The following is a 16,931-nucleotide window of genomic DNA, read 5'->3' as shown; positions in this document are numbered from 1 at the left end:
TACTGACACACTCCCAGTTGCAAACATTATACATCACTTATATAATCTATCCAGTCATTTTCAGTCAAACATTATATACCTCATTTAAGTCCTGCCTTCTTTTAAACCTCATTCCTCCCCTGTATGTATTGTTCTCACAATTCCCATTTTTTCCTATGTAGTTTGCTGTTACCTTTTTCTAAAGATCTCAATTCCAGTTGTTTCACCTCTGTTACTATATTCACTACTTCTAGTATAGTTGGCTTAGATTTTGATTTCCATTTTCAGGTAATTGCTTTTTTTGGCAACAACCATAATTAGACACAGCAAGGCCTTACCATGTCTAGGTAATTCCAATTCTGTGCCATAGCTCAGAAAAATCTCCCTCGTCATGCCAAACTGCCCACCCAGCATCTCCAACACTGGATCCTGCAGAGAATCCTTAAAGTCCACCAACTCAACACACTCCCAGAAAATATGTTCCCAATTACCTCTTTCTTCCTCCTCACACCTCCAACATATGCTGTCTACCTAAGGAAAATTTCTTTTAAGTCTGCTTGGGGTATAAAAATATCTATGTAAATATTTCCAGGCAAAAATTCTAAATCTTCTAGATTGTGTTGCATGTTTGGGAGACATACATATATGCTCCCATTTTTCTTTGTGAATTGCTTATCTGGTCTCTCTTCTCAATCCTTTCTAACCTCCTGTGATTGATTCTTATAGTTATCATGCAATATTTTATATGCCATACTAATTATTACTTTCTTAATGCAGATTCTGTTGTAGATTCTACTATAAACTCTACCAATGCTGGACTTTTAAGACTCCCCCCATTTATTTTTTCTTTGCCTATACTCTGATATCAATCCTTGATAGGTAAGGCAATCTCTAACCTGCGGTTCAAATAAATTCTTGGCGTCTTCCCATTTTATCATCTTTCCCTCTCTAGTTATGTGCTCCCAATACCTTGGTTCCTTTGCCAGTTTTCTCCAATAAATTGCAGCCCCCCTTTGCCTGTTGGGTATATCCCTAATTGCAGACATCCATATTGGTAGGATCTCCTTTCTCCATTCCCATGTTGTCTTAGTTCTTAGGAGACTTTTTGCTACTTTATGGATATAATATTCTGTATGATTATTGTTATTCTCTTTAAAGACCTGCATCCAAAGTCCCAGTCTCTCCTTGTTTCTTGAGCCTCCCCCCCACTGTTTCATCATCATCCTTTTTACACTTTGAATTATAATTTTTTGCTTTTGCTATGTATACAAGCCTTAACTGTGTAGCTCTGAAATACCCCTTCAAGTCTTGTTATCCCAATCTGCCCTGCTCTACTGGAAGAATCAGCTTATCCCACTTGACACTTGCCTTCTTCCCCTCCCAGGTAAAGCCCTGCGGCTCTTTATTAATTGCTATCAACAATTTCTCCTCTAGTTGATAAAAATATGCCTGACCTGTGTATAAGACTAATGGGACTAAAATAATTTAACAGCTTGTATCCTACTATCCATATAACAAAGCTTCCATTTTTCTCAGCTTTTGTTTTATATTTTATTTAGTCTTTTCCTATATATCCTTAGCTGCCACACCTAAATCATTATTGATCCATACTCCTAAATACTTCATTTTATCATGACCCCATAAATATGGATATTTCTGAACCAATTCATGTGTGGGTACATAATTTACCACTACTGCATTTGTTTTAGCTTCATTAATGTTGTATCCTGAAAAGATCTGAAACTGTCTCAAAGTGTTCCACAACACTGTAATGTCTCTTTCTGGTTTTGTTAGGTATAAAATAATATCACCTGCGAACAGAGCTAGTTTTCTTGACTACCATGCCAATTATATCCTTGAATTTCTGAGTCCCTATTTTTCTTTGCCAGTTGTTCTAAATATAATGCAAATAACAAAGGGGAAGAGGACACCCCTGCCTGATTCCTCTGCTCAAGCAGAAATTATCAGAGAGGACCCCACCCACTTTACTTTTCACCTGCGATCCCTCCTATATCCTCCTTATCAACCTTATCATTTTTTTCAGGAAATACACATGCTTCCATTGCCCTGCTTATAAAGTCCCAGCTTAACTCTGTCAAATGCTTTCTCTGCATCACGACCCACCAACAACAATGGTATTGTCTTACGTTCTGCTTCCCTCTGGATCATCAGTGTTCTGTTAATGTTGTCAAATGTTTGCCTCCTCTCCACAAAACCACATTTATCCATCTCTATCAATTTTGGCATTACTTTTGCCATTCTTTTAGCCATTATAGACATGAACACTTTATAATCATGGTTTAGTATTGAAATGGCATGTATGAAGCTGGATTTGATGGATCTTTTCTCTCTGTAGGTATTATAGTTATCACTGCTTTCTTCCAGGATGTTGGTACTTCTCCTCCTCTTAAAATACTGTTAAACAAAACCTTCTGGATCTTTATCAGTTTTTCCCTCCTAGCTTCCAAACTTCCACAGAAATACAATCTATTCCTGGGGACTTTGTTGTTGATAGGTTATACATCACACTTTTTTTTCCTCATCTCCTCCTAACCCAACCATTAGTGATTGAGCCTCATCTGCCTCTAACCTTGGCATATTTAATTCTTCCATAAACATTTCCATGTGTATCTTTTCCTGATTTCCATATTTCTCTGCTTTATACAGACTTTCATAGAATTTCCAAAATATTTATAATACCTGTACAGGATTTCATGTTACCTTCCTTATTATAGGCTCCCTAAGCTTGGTGACAGCCCTTTCTACTTTATGTTGCCTGAGTCATTGTGCTAGAAGTTTTTGTGCTCTAGTAGTATTATCAAAAAACAGTGGCTTAACAGCAAGCTATCTAAACTCATGTATATTATTGAGGTAATCCCTTATTTTCTGCTTAGTATTCTGCAGTTAATCCTGTTCTTGTTCTGAGAGACTCCCTAATTCTGCAGTAGTTTAACATTTGTCAGTCCCTCTAAATAATTGTTTCTTCTTAACCATAGCTCCCTTTCTTTTGTTTCCACCCTATTTTTAAACTCCACCTTAATTTTATCCCACTCCTTAGCTATATTTTCAGAAGTAATTTTTATCCTCTTGAATAGCTCCTGAATAATGTCCACTATCCATTCCTTAAATTCATCTCTTTTCATTAGATAGGTGGGAAAACACCAGTCTCTCATTTTTATTTCATTATCTTGTTTTTATTTTAGTTATTATCGGCGCATGGTCTGAAATAGTTATTGGGTGCATATCAAGACCATTAATTAAATGCAAGTGTTCCTTTGAAATGTAAATTCTGTTTGACCTAGCCTAGCTTTTATATCTTGGGGAATAATATGTAAATTCACTCCGAACTCCTGTTACTGAATTCACATCTTCCATGCTAAATATTTTCATAAATTTCTTCAAAATCTACCCTCCTTTGTTATACTTTCCCTTCTGGCCACCCAGACACATCTTCACTGTTGCAAATCAAATTCTAGTACCCATCTATAAGTAATATTCCTTGCTGAAAACTCATTATTTCTCCCATAATTTTCTTAAGCTCCATTGTAGCAGTTTTAAGTGGAATATAAATGCATGCCAGTGTAATCCTCCTCCCTTGCCAATAGTCATTAGCACTACAAATCTGCGAATTATTATTTTTTAACCCTCTTCTATCACTATTAGAGCTCATTTTACAATTCATATAAGTACTCCTCTTTTCCTTTGTCCAGGTATTCCACTGAATGACCATCCTGAAACCCTTTCTTTATCAAATTCACACATTCACTTCTTTCCAAGTGTATCTCCTGTTAACATAGCTATTTGCACTATACATTTTTTAATATAGTTCACTATTCTTTCTTTTTTTGTATTTATATGAGAGTGAGACCACTGACATTTAAAAACATTACAGAAAGCATCATTGTATTAAAAAGTTATTATTCCCACCTTTTATGTGTAACACCTTTGTTGTTAAATGTCTAGTCTCAGCTTTTGTGTTGTGTGCATACACTGTTTGGCAGGTTGAACTTATATACAGTTGTTTTTTGTCATATCCATTTGAGCCCATATCACATCTTACAAAACTTTTTGTTTTATTGAAAACCCTCAAAAAAAACAAAAAAACAATACCTCCAAAAACATTTTAATTTAATACTGACACACAAAACTATGTACATCTTTAAACATTGAAGTTTTACCCTCCTAATAGGAACAAATGTCCCAAACTGACAGCCACACTGACAAACGAGTTAACCTAAAAGGAAGGTTATCCTTGCTAAGACACATGGTGCAGCCTATGCATCTACTAAGTGTTAACTGGTTTTGCCTTATCTTTATAGGTCTCCCAGCTGAGAAACTCCTTGAATACTTTCAGAGAACATTATCTCCTAACCATTTTTTTTCCTCAACCAATCACTCTCCATCAGACTGTAACCATTTTCTCCTTACCAGGTTGTTTCCATGGAGACATGAAAACCAGACAGCCAATTTCTCGTTATCAGATTGTCTCCATGGAGACATGAGAACCAGACAGTCAGTTTCTCTTTATCAGATTGTTTTCATGGAGACATGAGGGCCAGATACAAAATTGCTACTAAGCATACATTCATTTGTTAGACAAAAGCCGCATAATATTCAGTATTCTTTTTCATTTACTTGTTTTCTCGTACAGTTTGTTACTAAGTCTGTCTAAGGTCCTTAATCCAGTCATTCCCCATGCAAAAATGAGAAAAAGCACATTAATTTGTCTTTTGTCATGCTGTTTTAACCAGGCTTTTTTTTTACATTGCATTGCCCACATTTCTTAAACTTGAACAAGAAGAAAGAGAGAAGGGAGAAAGAAAGAACAGCAGCACCTATTTACAATCCCCATTACACTTAAAAATAACTGAAAAAACTTTATAGCATGCAAAGAATACTGTACACCACAAAAATAGTACTATTAAGAAAATATGCTTTCTTTACTTACAGTTAACTTTCTCCCCCTCCCCAAAACATTTTTCTGAGCATTAATGACATGAAGTAGGGCATATACTTTACAGTCCCCCATAAGTCCAACATATTCTGAAAAAGTCCAATATGTCCAGATTTTCTTGTTCTGTCATATCTCACAAATATTATTATTGCATTGTAATCCCACATTAAGTTCATGGTTTTATTACTGTTCATCTCCATCTCCTAAATTCTTTCTCTGCTTCATTTCCAATGTACTCTTGATTCTTCTAGTCAACTCTCATGCTCCCTTGTTTCTTGCCAACATTTTCTTTTAAAACATTGGAAAAGGTTTCATAGGTACAATCTCTCTGTGGCCTTTATCACCAGAACAACAAGAAGTAGAATCTCCTTCTGTTTCACAGCTCACTTTTTCTTGGACAATCTTTTGTATTTCCTCCTTAGCATGCACTTCATCAAAAATGATTTTGTCCATCCAGGGAAGAATACCTTGAAGACAACTAGGTACAGCAATTTGAATGTCACACCTGCATCTCGAAATTCCCTGAATATTGGAATGAATTTACTCCTCTTCTGCATGGTATACAGTGAGTAATCATTCTCAACAAACACTCTGCTGTCTCCCAATTTTAATATTTTGTCCTTCTGCCACAGTTTTGTCAGAATCAACTCCTGCTGGTAGGAGTGCATCTTTACTATTAAAGGTCTAGGTTGCTTTCTCGTAGCCAAGTTTGGAGCATACACATGGTGTGCCTTTTCAACTAACAACTCCTGCTGTGGAATACCAGTCCAACTGCTTATTTGTGCTTTCATAAAATTAATGCAGTCTGTACCTTCCAGCTTCTGTGGTATAGCTAAAAATCTCAGGTTTTCCATATGTGCTTTGTCCTCTAATTCTATTATTTTTTGAAACACCTCTTCCTGAGCAGTCTCATATTCAGCCAGCCTTTTCCTAATTTCATTTTCTGATTTTTGCAGCTTTATCACCTCATCTGAATATCTGTTTAAAGCTTCTTTCATTTTTTCCAGACTTTTGTTGTTTGTGTTGATATACTCCATCAGTGTTTCATTTATTTTAACCAGGTCTGCGTGCAGTTGTATTTTACCTTTTTGTAGGTTACTGGAAGTCATGTCTGGAGGTTGCATTGTTTTTTGCTGAACAGCTACAGAACTTTCCCCAGTCAGTGTTTTTTCCTCACTTTTTGTAGCTGATTTTTTTCCAGGTGCTCTGTATTTCTTTTTTCCTGGCATCCAGTCAGTACACTTACAAACCAGTTACTTAAATTTATCCTTAAACACAAAAGTCTACTGGCCTTCTCTGTTGAGTCACAAAAAACTGAACAATACTGGTATAATAAAAAAACAAAAAACAATCCACAGATGGTGTTAGCTGTTTATTCGTACCAAACAAACATCTGATACCTTGACATATCACCTTCAAGCAGGGACGTTGGGAGGCATACGCACTGTACTGATTTCAGTACAACTTATGTAGAAGGGGGGGTAGCATTTTAAATTTTCTTTTTTTCGCGCTTTACTGCCGATGACGTCAGCGCGCTTTAGGCAACCAGTCGGAATAGAGCTCACCGCACATGTGCGCTTTAGGCAGCCAGTCGGAATGGAGCTCCATGCTTTCCGAGCGGGAGGAGGATTCGTTATGTTGGTCCGAGCGCTTTCCGAGCGGGAGGAGGATTCGTTATGTTGGTCCGAGCGGGAGGAGGATTCCCGAGCTGGTCTCACTTCATGGAGGGTTGGTGACTTGGTGAGTAATATGAAGTGTGTGTTGGTCCAAGCTGATCTCACGTCATTGTGTGTGTGTGTGTGTGTGTGTGTGTGTGTGTGTGTGTGTGTGTGTGTGTGTGTGTGTGTTTTAGGAACTCTGTTTCACTTGCGTAGGAAGTAATCCCAGTATACCAGCTGTCTTCACCTTTAAGTTAAATGATAACAAGAAGCTAACATTTGTTCTGGTTTAAACAGTGCACCCCGTCCCTAATCTTCTACAGTAAATCCCCCCACTGAGTGATGAGTATTAATGACCAGTATGGTGGGTCTAATGCTGTGTGTCCTCTGTGGCTGATTACCATTTTTTGGGCACGTTCCAGTAGCATAATACATTAAACGCATAATAAGCTCTGTATGCTTCCTCTGTGTAAGAAAGGCAATTACTCGATGCATCATGATGCAGCTGTAAAAAAAAAAGTTGCATGAATTCATGAAGTTCCATTTGTAATGCAGTAATTCATGTTTTACTTCTACACTCAGGGAAACTACTTGTGAATTATATAGAAATGAAATGCATTGTCTCAGATCAGTTCTACAAATTTCATCTTAAGCATGTACATATATTAAGCATGCCTATTCTGCCAACATGCAAAACTAAGAAATATTAGAAAAAATGTCCATTATAAATAGTATTTTGGATAAAATAGCAGTATACTTGAAAAGAATAAAAACAGCTATACAAAGAGACCTATCTAAATTTTCTGAAAATGCTTTGTCCATCTTTGAATTCCATTTGAAGCTGTTCAGCTAAATAAAAGCTTTAAGCTTATATAGTCAGAAAATGACTGGATCAGACATAGCATAATTAAATATTTCATGGTCAGTTATAATTCTGTCTGCTGTACCATTCTCCATTTTAATTGGTCAGTATTGTCTTATGAACTGTAGTAAGCACTTAAGGAAAACTTGTTTAAGGTAATACTGCTTTCAAAGCAAGAATAACATTTGGCTACTGTGTGTGTGTGAAAATGCCCCAGGTGGGATGTACTGGTGTGATTACTCATGGTGGTGTGGTAGGGAATACCTTGTATGCAGGTGTTAAAGACCTGAATTCCCTACCCACCACCATTTGTAAAAAAATTGCAGATTTTTGCCTCATATTTGATCTGATCAATATCTGTATGTATCTGTGTTTTTCAAATATTGCAATGCTTGAAATTTGATGGTGCAGTGGTAGCAACGTAGCATTGATGCCTCACAGCTGTAGGTTCTTGGGTTTGGTTCTTGGCTGGGGTGCCTTCTTTGTGGGGGGGTCTGTATCTTTTCCCTGTGTTTGTGTGGGTTTGCTTTTGTGTCCTCCCATGTTACAAAGACATGTCTGCATTATTTTTTCCTGGGCCTCTGCTGAGAATTGTGTTTTTTTTGTTCCAAGTCAGACTGTCCTGATTAACAAATTGACAGGCATTTAAATTTCAGACTTCAGGTTTCTGAATGTTTACTTCCTTACATATTTGATGGTGCAGTGGCAGTATTGTTGCCTCACCGCTGTAGGTTTTCTGGTTTGATTCTTGGCTGGGGTGCCTTCTGTGTGGAGTCTGCATCTTATCCCTGTGTTTGTGACATAGTAAAACAACTTTTTATTCTAGCAATAAATATATACTAACACAACCTTTTTATAGCAATTTTTTTAAGTTTATGACTATTTGAAATTTGTCCTTATTTTTGGGACTGTAATACCCTGTTATTGGCTTTGTCCAGGTTTTTTGTGCTAAGGTTGACAGCTATGGCAAGAACTGAATTCACTGAATATGTTTGAAGGCTGTATTCCCTCATTACTGGGTTTGTCCAGGTGTTTTGTGCTAAGAGGTTGACTGCTATGGTGAGAACTGAATTCATTAAATGATAGCCATTTAAGTTTCAGTCTTCCTCTCTTTCACAAAGCAGGTGATTTGGCATAGTGGTATGTTGTTCTGACTTCTGACTATTTTGCACAGTGACCTTGGCAGTAAAATGTATGATGGTAACACAGCATTTTATTCTAGCAGCTTTCCAAGATTATACAAGCAATGTTTAATGTGTTCCTGTTTTTTGCCCTTTTGACCCACCCCAATAAATTTGGCTTTTTCCAGACTTCTTGTGCTGCGAAGTTGAGATGTAGTTGAGTATTGCGTAGATTTTACAAGGAACTGAGAGCTGCAGGGAAGAGAAGTTTAGTGCTGATTATGCTAAGTCGGCTCACATTGCTAGTAGCACAAAATGTTGTGTACTTGCTTTTAATGCAGAAGGTTGTTGGTTCTACTCCCATAAGGGGTGAATGCTGCTGTACTACTAACTACGAGCCTGTTATCAGTTTGCCATCCATTTTCTATTGCAATATTACTAGCTTATTATTAATGTAATTTAGGCAATTTATTCCTCAGGGGCATCAGACACTATTTTACGGTGAAGTCATGAAATATAAAGGTGATTGCTAGCAGCAACCTCTTCATTAGTTAGATTTATTTAATGTGGAATTATTTAGATGACTTTTTTTACTACTTCAGAGATTGTGCATATTATTTACTGATAATGGTGGACTGTAGAAGTTTGACTAGACGTTTATGATGGAAATGTTCTGAATTGGGCAGTTTTGTTTCATTGTTTACTGGAAAAATGTTCAAAGCAATAGGAAGGTGTATCAAAGAGCACATGTATGTTTCATATGCAAGGGGCCTATGATTTAAAAGCAGCCCAGAATTAATTTTTATCTGCCACGGGTAAAATGTATTTTTCTTTGAATGTGGGTTTCAATGTTGTTTCAATGAATGTGAGTTTCAAGGGCAGAGAAGTTTTAATGCCAAGTTTGTTTAGCAGATGTCTTAGTGTTTGTGCTGTAAAATGCAAAATAAAACTTTCAAATGAAGTTCAAATCATCATAGAAGTAAATCAGTATGCACATTAGTGTTTATGGTAAATGGAGTGAAATAGCAAAGTAATGGATCATTGGAATGGCTGCAGGGAGGCTCCATTCGACCATGGTTTTGTGAGGGGAAGGCGGCAAACCTAGACAGCCCCAGCTGAACTATACCTCCCAACTGTCCAGATTTTCAAAGAATGAATAGATTTTTGCTTCTTATTTTTGGTTTGTTCCTCAATTTGTGGTTTTCTGGCAAATGATTTAGGAATTAAGTCACTAAATAATGACACACTAGTTTCAGACTTTATAACCTTCAGAAAAATGCATGCTAAAATAAGACCTGTTCTATCAACTGTCCCAGTTTATACAAGAGCAATTTTTAGTACTGTTTATATGTTCCCTCAATATATTTGGCCTTGTCCAGATTTATTGCATTAACAGGTTGAGAGGTACATGCAAATTGCTTTATAGAATTAGGCATAGCCAAACCTCAACTGCCCCTGATTTTGGCTCAAAATGTTGCTCTTCCCCTAATGATCCCTCCACAAAATATCAATTTTGGAAGAAAACATAGAGGGTTTACTTTACTTTTATAAATAACTGTAATGATCAGAGTTATACATTACTTTTATTTCAGAAATGCATGTAGATTCTCTAATTTTGTCAGCTGCTCTAAGTTAACTGTGCTCATATTAAAATGGTGTCCCTCCTTTGACAGGTTCCCAGCTGTATTGTCTGGCAATTTTATATTTTTGCATCACATTTTTGGTCCGTTTTTCATAAAATTGCAGTTTTCTGGCAAATTAGTGGCAAATTGTTAAAGACTGAAGTTAGAAGATAATGCAGACATTTCAGTTTCAGATTTCATACCTTTCAGAAAATTCGTACTGATGCAAGACCCACTACTATTCTATTATCTTTCTAAGTTTATAAGAGAAATATTTAAAAAAAATGTCCTTATTTTTGGGCCTTTGCCTCAGTTTTATTTATGAGTTTGTTGCTGTAAGAGGTTGAGAGTGTGTGTGTGTGTGTGTGTGTGTGTGTGTGTGTGTGTGTGTGTGTGTGTGTGTGTGTGTGTGTGTGGTAGGTAGCATACCTCTCAACTGTCCAAATTTTGCAGAATGTCCAGATTTTTGCCCCATATTTTTTGTCTGTTCCTCATAAATTTTGTGATTTTCTAGAAAATCAGTGAAGGCTGAAATTGCTCAATAATGACAGACATTTGAGCTTCAGACTTCATGTCCTTTAGAAAAATTCATACTAGCACAAATCCTGTTATTCTAGCAACTTTCTAAGTTCACGAGAACATTATTTAATATCTGTCCCTGTTTATTTTAGGCTTTGTCCATATTTCTTGCACTAAGAGGTAGGTAGGGGTGTGTGTGTGAATGAAACATCCTAGTTAGTGGTAGCAGGTGGTTAGTAATTTACTCAAACTCAAAACCTGTACCTTAGTTACAGAAAACAAAAGCATAAAGTCTCTACCCCAGCTACCATGCTGCATTTTTCAAAGAACTGACATTTCAGGTTAATTTTCAATTCAAGGAACCGAGTTTGAGTAAATTTATATTATATTACTGAAGCGGCATTACAGCGAATGCCTCTTCATCGACACTAAAAGAGCGAACCGGGAATTACGAGAATGGCCGTAGCTTGGCTGGGGGGGGGGGGGTAGCAGTTTGAGAGCTGTCAGTACAAATTTGAAAATCCTAGCTACACCCCTGCCTTCAAGGATAATTATCATGATGCACCAACATATATTTATACCAAGTGAACCATTGGAAACACCTTATCATTATCCAAATAAATAATTATATAATTATATACGTTTAAATATTAAAGGGACTATTCAAATAATCCTGCTACACATCAAATGTATCAACAATATAAAATTGTTAAGATGTCATAATAACATTTATACAGTCATAATATTTGCCTCCAAATTTAGACCCCTAGGGTATAAAGTACCATAATTTAAAATTAATCTGCTTTCCAAGCTGTGTAGCCTATACGTTAGATCACCACCTCTAATATTATAAGGGCTGGCAAGTACACTAAAAAAGAATGTATTATTATTACCCCCATGAGACCTGCAAAAATTCTGATTTCTGATGGCTCCCAAATGTTATAGAATTCGAACTTTTACTGCCCTCTTAGTTTGATCAATGTACCACTTGGTTGGATTGCATTCACAACCTATTATATACACAACTCTGCACGAATTGCAAGAAAATCTGTTGTTGTTTTCAAATTTCTTGCCATTAATTAAAGTGCCTGACAGATCTTTTACAAACTTACAAACCTTGCATCTCCCACAAATATACATGCCTACCTTAGTAGATTCATTATTCCAAAGTGGTCTATTAAGCAGTTCCTTCATATTAAGGTATCTCCCATAGGAGAACCTTATCAACCCTGGAAATAAGTCACCCACTGTGTGATCTAAACATACAATATGCCATAATTCCTGTATCAAACTCCTCATTATGTTAGAAAATGGTGAGTATTTAGATACAAAGAATAGCTCTTTGGCTACACAGTTAGGCTTCAGATGACTACTTACATATTCTTTTCTCCTAATATTGCTCTAATACTCTTTACATGCTTCATCAGACGTATTCCTAACAAAACACCTGAATTCTCCTACTGTAATTGACCGATTGTCTCTGGTATCCACTCTTTTGTGTACAATGTGGCACTTTTCATAGATTCTGTATTGAAGGAATATTTATCTAGGATATCTTCTCAATTGAAAAACACTCAGGATCTATGTAAGATTATTTCTAACATTAAGTGGCAGGATGATTACTATTGGGCTACAGTAGATGTCAATTCCTTATAAACATCCATACAGCACAAATATGGTCTGGAAGCAGTCCACAACAGGATATATTTACAGAAGAAAGGTACAGCAATGGGTGTGTAGTATGCACCCAGTTATGCTGTGTTATACATGGGCTTTTTGAAAAATTGTTCATGTATAATAGTAACTTCTGGAAGACAAAATAGTATGCTACAAGAGATTTATCGATAATCTTTTTTTGTCTGTAAGAGCCAGCCATCAGAGTTTGAAGATTTTATTTCTGAATTAAACACAAACTTTCATGGATTAACGTTTACTTTGGTTATGGGCAATATCTAGATTCAATTTTTGGATGTTGAATTTTATGTAGGGAACAACTATACTATTCAGTTTAGACCATTTAGGAAAGTGACAGCTGTGAACAATTTTTTGTTCGCAGAAAGTATGCACCCCCCCCACATTTATTGAATTCACTTCCAGTAGGAGAATTCAGGCATATTGTTAGGAATACGTTTGATGAAGCATGTAAGGAGTATTTTCTCTTACAGAGTAGGGACAGGTTGATACAACGGGGTTATGATAAGATCTTGTTGGATGAAGCAGTGCACCAGGTATTATGTGGTGAAAAGAGCAATGTTAGGAGAAAAGAATATGTAAGTAGTCATCTGAAGCCTAACGGTGTAGCCAAAGAGCTATTCTTTGTATCTAAATACTCACCATTTTCTAACATAATGATGAGTTTGATACAGGAATTATGGCATATTGTATGTTTATATAACACAGTGGGTGACTTATTTCCAGGGTTGATAAGGTTCTCCTATGGGAGATACCTTAATATGAAGGAACTGCTTAATAGAACACTTTGAAATAATGAATCTACTAAGGTTGGCATGTATATTTGTGGGAGATGCAAGGTTTGTAAGTTTGTAAAAAATCTGTCAGGCACTTTAATTAATGGCAAGAAATTTGAAAACAACAACAGATTTTCTTGCAATTCGTGCAGAGTTGTGTATATAATAGGTTGTGGATGCAATCCAACCAAGTGGTACATTGGTCAAACTAAGAGGGCAGTAAAAGTTTGAATTCTGGGAGACATCAGAAATCAGAATTTTAATAGTCCAGTGGGAGAACATTTTTGCAAGTCTCATGGGGATAATAATAATACATTCATTTTTAGTGCACTTGCCAGCCCTTATAATATTAGAGGGGGTGATCTAAAGTATAGGCTACATAGCTTGGAAAGTAGATTAATTTTAAATTATGGTACCTTATACCCTAGGGGTCTAAATTTGGAGGCAAATATTATGACTGTATAAATGTTGTTATGACATCTTAACAATTGTATATTGCCGATACATTTGATGTGTAGCAGGATTATTTGAATAGTCTATTTAATATTTAAATGTATATAATTATATAATTATTTAATTATAGAAAATAGATCACATTCGGATGGCAAGCCTACTGTGTTTGCCTTTGTTATTACTTTAATTATATTTATTTTAGTTTGTTAACTGGGTACTTGGGCTGGTCCAAGGAACCTCTTCTGTTATTACCTAGGGCAGAGGCAGTATACAATACAAACAAACAGGTTAATATTCAGAGGTAGGGTACAATAATACATACACTGTAGAAACCTTTACAATTTGAGAACGATGTACAACGTAGGGTAACATATACTGATGCAATACAATCTATGTACATAATGAAGACTTTTCATCTGGAAACTAGTGAGTTTATAAGAGAACTGAGATATTACAAGTCAGAGCCCATACATGTGTGTGTGTGCATGTCTGTACACACTCACACACAAGCACTCGTGCAGTAGATAAAGCTGCCAAGGAAAAAAAGAATGTCATCTGATGTGTTAGGAGAAGGAGTAGAGAAGAAAAAATTTAAGGGGGAGGAAGTTGAAGTGTTAGTGAGGATAAAATGAAGGGTATGGAGGACATGTATGAGAAACAGGAGGGTTATAGATAAGTTAATGCCAGCTGGTGTGGAGTAGACAGTTGTGGGTTATTGGTGTGAAGAATAAAGTAAGATTAAAAAGAAGGTACAGTGTGCTTAGACAGGGTCTACATAAAAACTAAGCCACCTAGATTGATCTGTAGCTAAGTAGATCTACATTTTACCCAAGATCTTTATGAGAATGGCATTGTTAAATACCTTGTAGATGTTTCTAAACTTTTTACCTAAGTATCAAGAAATCTGTTTCACTTCTGATATCCCTGGGAAATTATTCCAGTTTGCAGGAATAAGCTTATTGAAGGAAGGACTTTTTACAAATGTATTTATTATTTAAGTGAGTTTGTGGGATAGAGAGGGACAGTATCTTCAGCTGATAAGTTCAAAATTGGTTTGAGGAAGGTTGCTTAGCTGTAACATAAGTCAGTTAGCCCTCTGCAGTGAAAGAGAGTGATTGTTGAAAGAAGATGGATTAATATCATCATCATCAGCTCCCTTTTTCACATTCTTCTACATGGGGTCGGAGTATCATGTTAACTGTCACCAACTCTCGATTTAGTGCCACACTCCTGCCTTCTTCAGCACTCATGCCTGACTGTCGCATATCTTCTTTCACACAATCCATCCACCTCTTTGCTGGACATCCTTACTTCCTCTTACCTTCTTCCTGTCTGTCCTAAATCTTGCTCACAATATTGTCTTCTGCTTTTCTGCACATGTCCAAACCACCGTAATTTGTTCTCTTTGGTCTTTTCTGCAATTGGAGCTACTTTGGCTTCTGCTCTTATGTCCTTATTTCTTTGTCTGTCCCACAGTGTGCATCCTACCACCCTTCTCAAGGACTTCATTTCCATCACCTCTAGCTTCTTCAACTGTTCTGCCTTTACTGTCCATGTTTCTGTACCATACAGTAGTACTGGTTGCACCACTGTCTTGTACACCATACTTTTCAGCTTCTTTGGCATTCTTCTGTCATAGACTACACCTGACACTCTATGCCAGTTGGCTGCAGCCCCACTGATTCTAGCTTTGACCTCTTCATTCAGACTTTCCTTCTACTCAACCACCTCTCCCAGATACTTGAAGCTGTTTACCTGTTGCACTATTTTCCCTTCTATCTCTAGTCTCAGCTTCTTCTGATTTCCCCAGTTTGCTGCCATTACCACTGTCTTACCTGTGATTAGTTTCATCCCATGTGCCTTCAGTTTTGCATTCAATTCTCCTATCCTTTGCTGAAGTTCTAGCTCAGAGTCTGCCTGTAATGCCACATCATCTGCATACAGCAACTTTGTGGATCTGTCCCCGCTGACCTGTTTGCTAATGTAGTCCATCATCTGTATGAACAGCAGTGGGCTCAAAGCTGAACCCTGGTGTTCACCCACTCCCACTGGGAACCCCTCTGTGAGTCTGAACACTGTTTGTACTTGAGTCATTGGTTCCTTGTACATAGTCCGCACTAATTCTATCAGTGTTTCTGGGATTTCAAACCACCACAATACTGCCCAGATCAGCTTTCTTGGGACCTTGTCATATGCTTTCTCCAAGTTTAGGAATGCCTAGTTGGACTGTCTCCTCATCTTTAGCTTCTTCTCAAGTATCTGTCTCACTGCCAACCTCAAATCAATTGTGCTGCATCCTGATCTGAATCTGAACTGCTCATCTCCCATCTTACATGCTACTAATCTGTGTATTCATTTATCAGTCACCCTCTCCAGAACTTTTATGCAATGCGATAGGAGTTTGATGCCTCTGTACTGCCCACAGTTGTGGATGTCCCCTTTATTCTTGTACAGTGGCATGAGTATGCTTATTCTCCGGTCATCTGAGATACACCTTTCACTCCACACTGCTATTAGTGCCCTCAGGACCCATTTCTCCCCTATCTCACCTAGCATCTTAGTCATATCTGCTGTGACCTCGTCTGAGCCTGCTGCTTTCTCTGACTTCATTTTCCATAGTGCTGTTCTTAGTTCTTCTAGGGTGGGCTCCTTTTCTTCTCTCATCACAAGCTGTTTCTGGGGCAGTACAGCTTCTGTGGGGTTTTCTTCATTCAGAAGCTGCTGGAAATACTCCTTCCATCTGCCTTTGATGTCTTGTGGACAGGTGAGCAGGTTGTTGCTGGCATCCCTTATGAAGGGTGTCTGACTTTCTTCTTTATCTTTCTGTCTTTGCCTTGCAACCAGATATAGTTTCTTTGGGCCACTTACTGAGTCACTTTCCAGAAGCTGGTACAGTGCCTCCGATGCCCTATTCTTTGCTATTGCAACTTCTGTTTTAGCCAACCAGTACTCTTTCCTATCCTGATCTGTCTTTTCTATCTCCCACTTCTTTCTGCACTCTTTCTTTCTTTTGATGACTTCCTGAATGTCTGCATTCCACCACCAGCTTTCCTTATAAACCTTATTTCCATACCTGGCTTGGCCACATATCTTTTCTGTAGTCTGCATTCCACCACCAGCTTTCCTTATATACCTTATTTCCATACCTGGCTTGGCCACATATCTTTTCTGTAGTCCTAACATGCTGTTTTTAGGCACTGCCATCTTTTTCAACTCCACCTATTTCCTCCTCTTCTTGGGGTGGTAGTGCACTGAGTAATTTCTTGAACTGTTGTACTTTCTCTGCAGTCAACTT

This window comes from Protopterus annectens, chromosome 3.part0 (assembly GCF_019279795.1).
Source record: "Protopterus annectens isolate FY-2018-M chromosome 3.part0, PAN1.0, whole genome shotgun sequence".
NCBI classification, from domain to species: Eukaryota; Metazoa; Chordata; order Ceratodontiformes; family Protopteridae; genus Protopterus; species Protopterus annectens.
Note: the sequence above shows the minus strand (reverse complement) of the source record.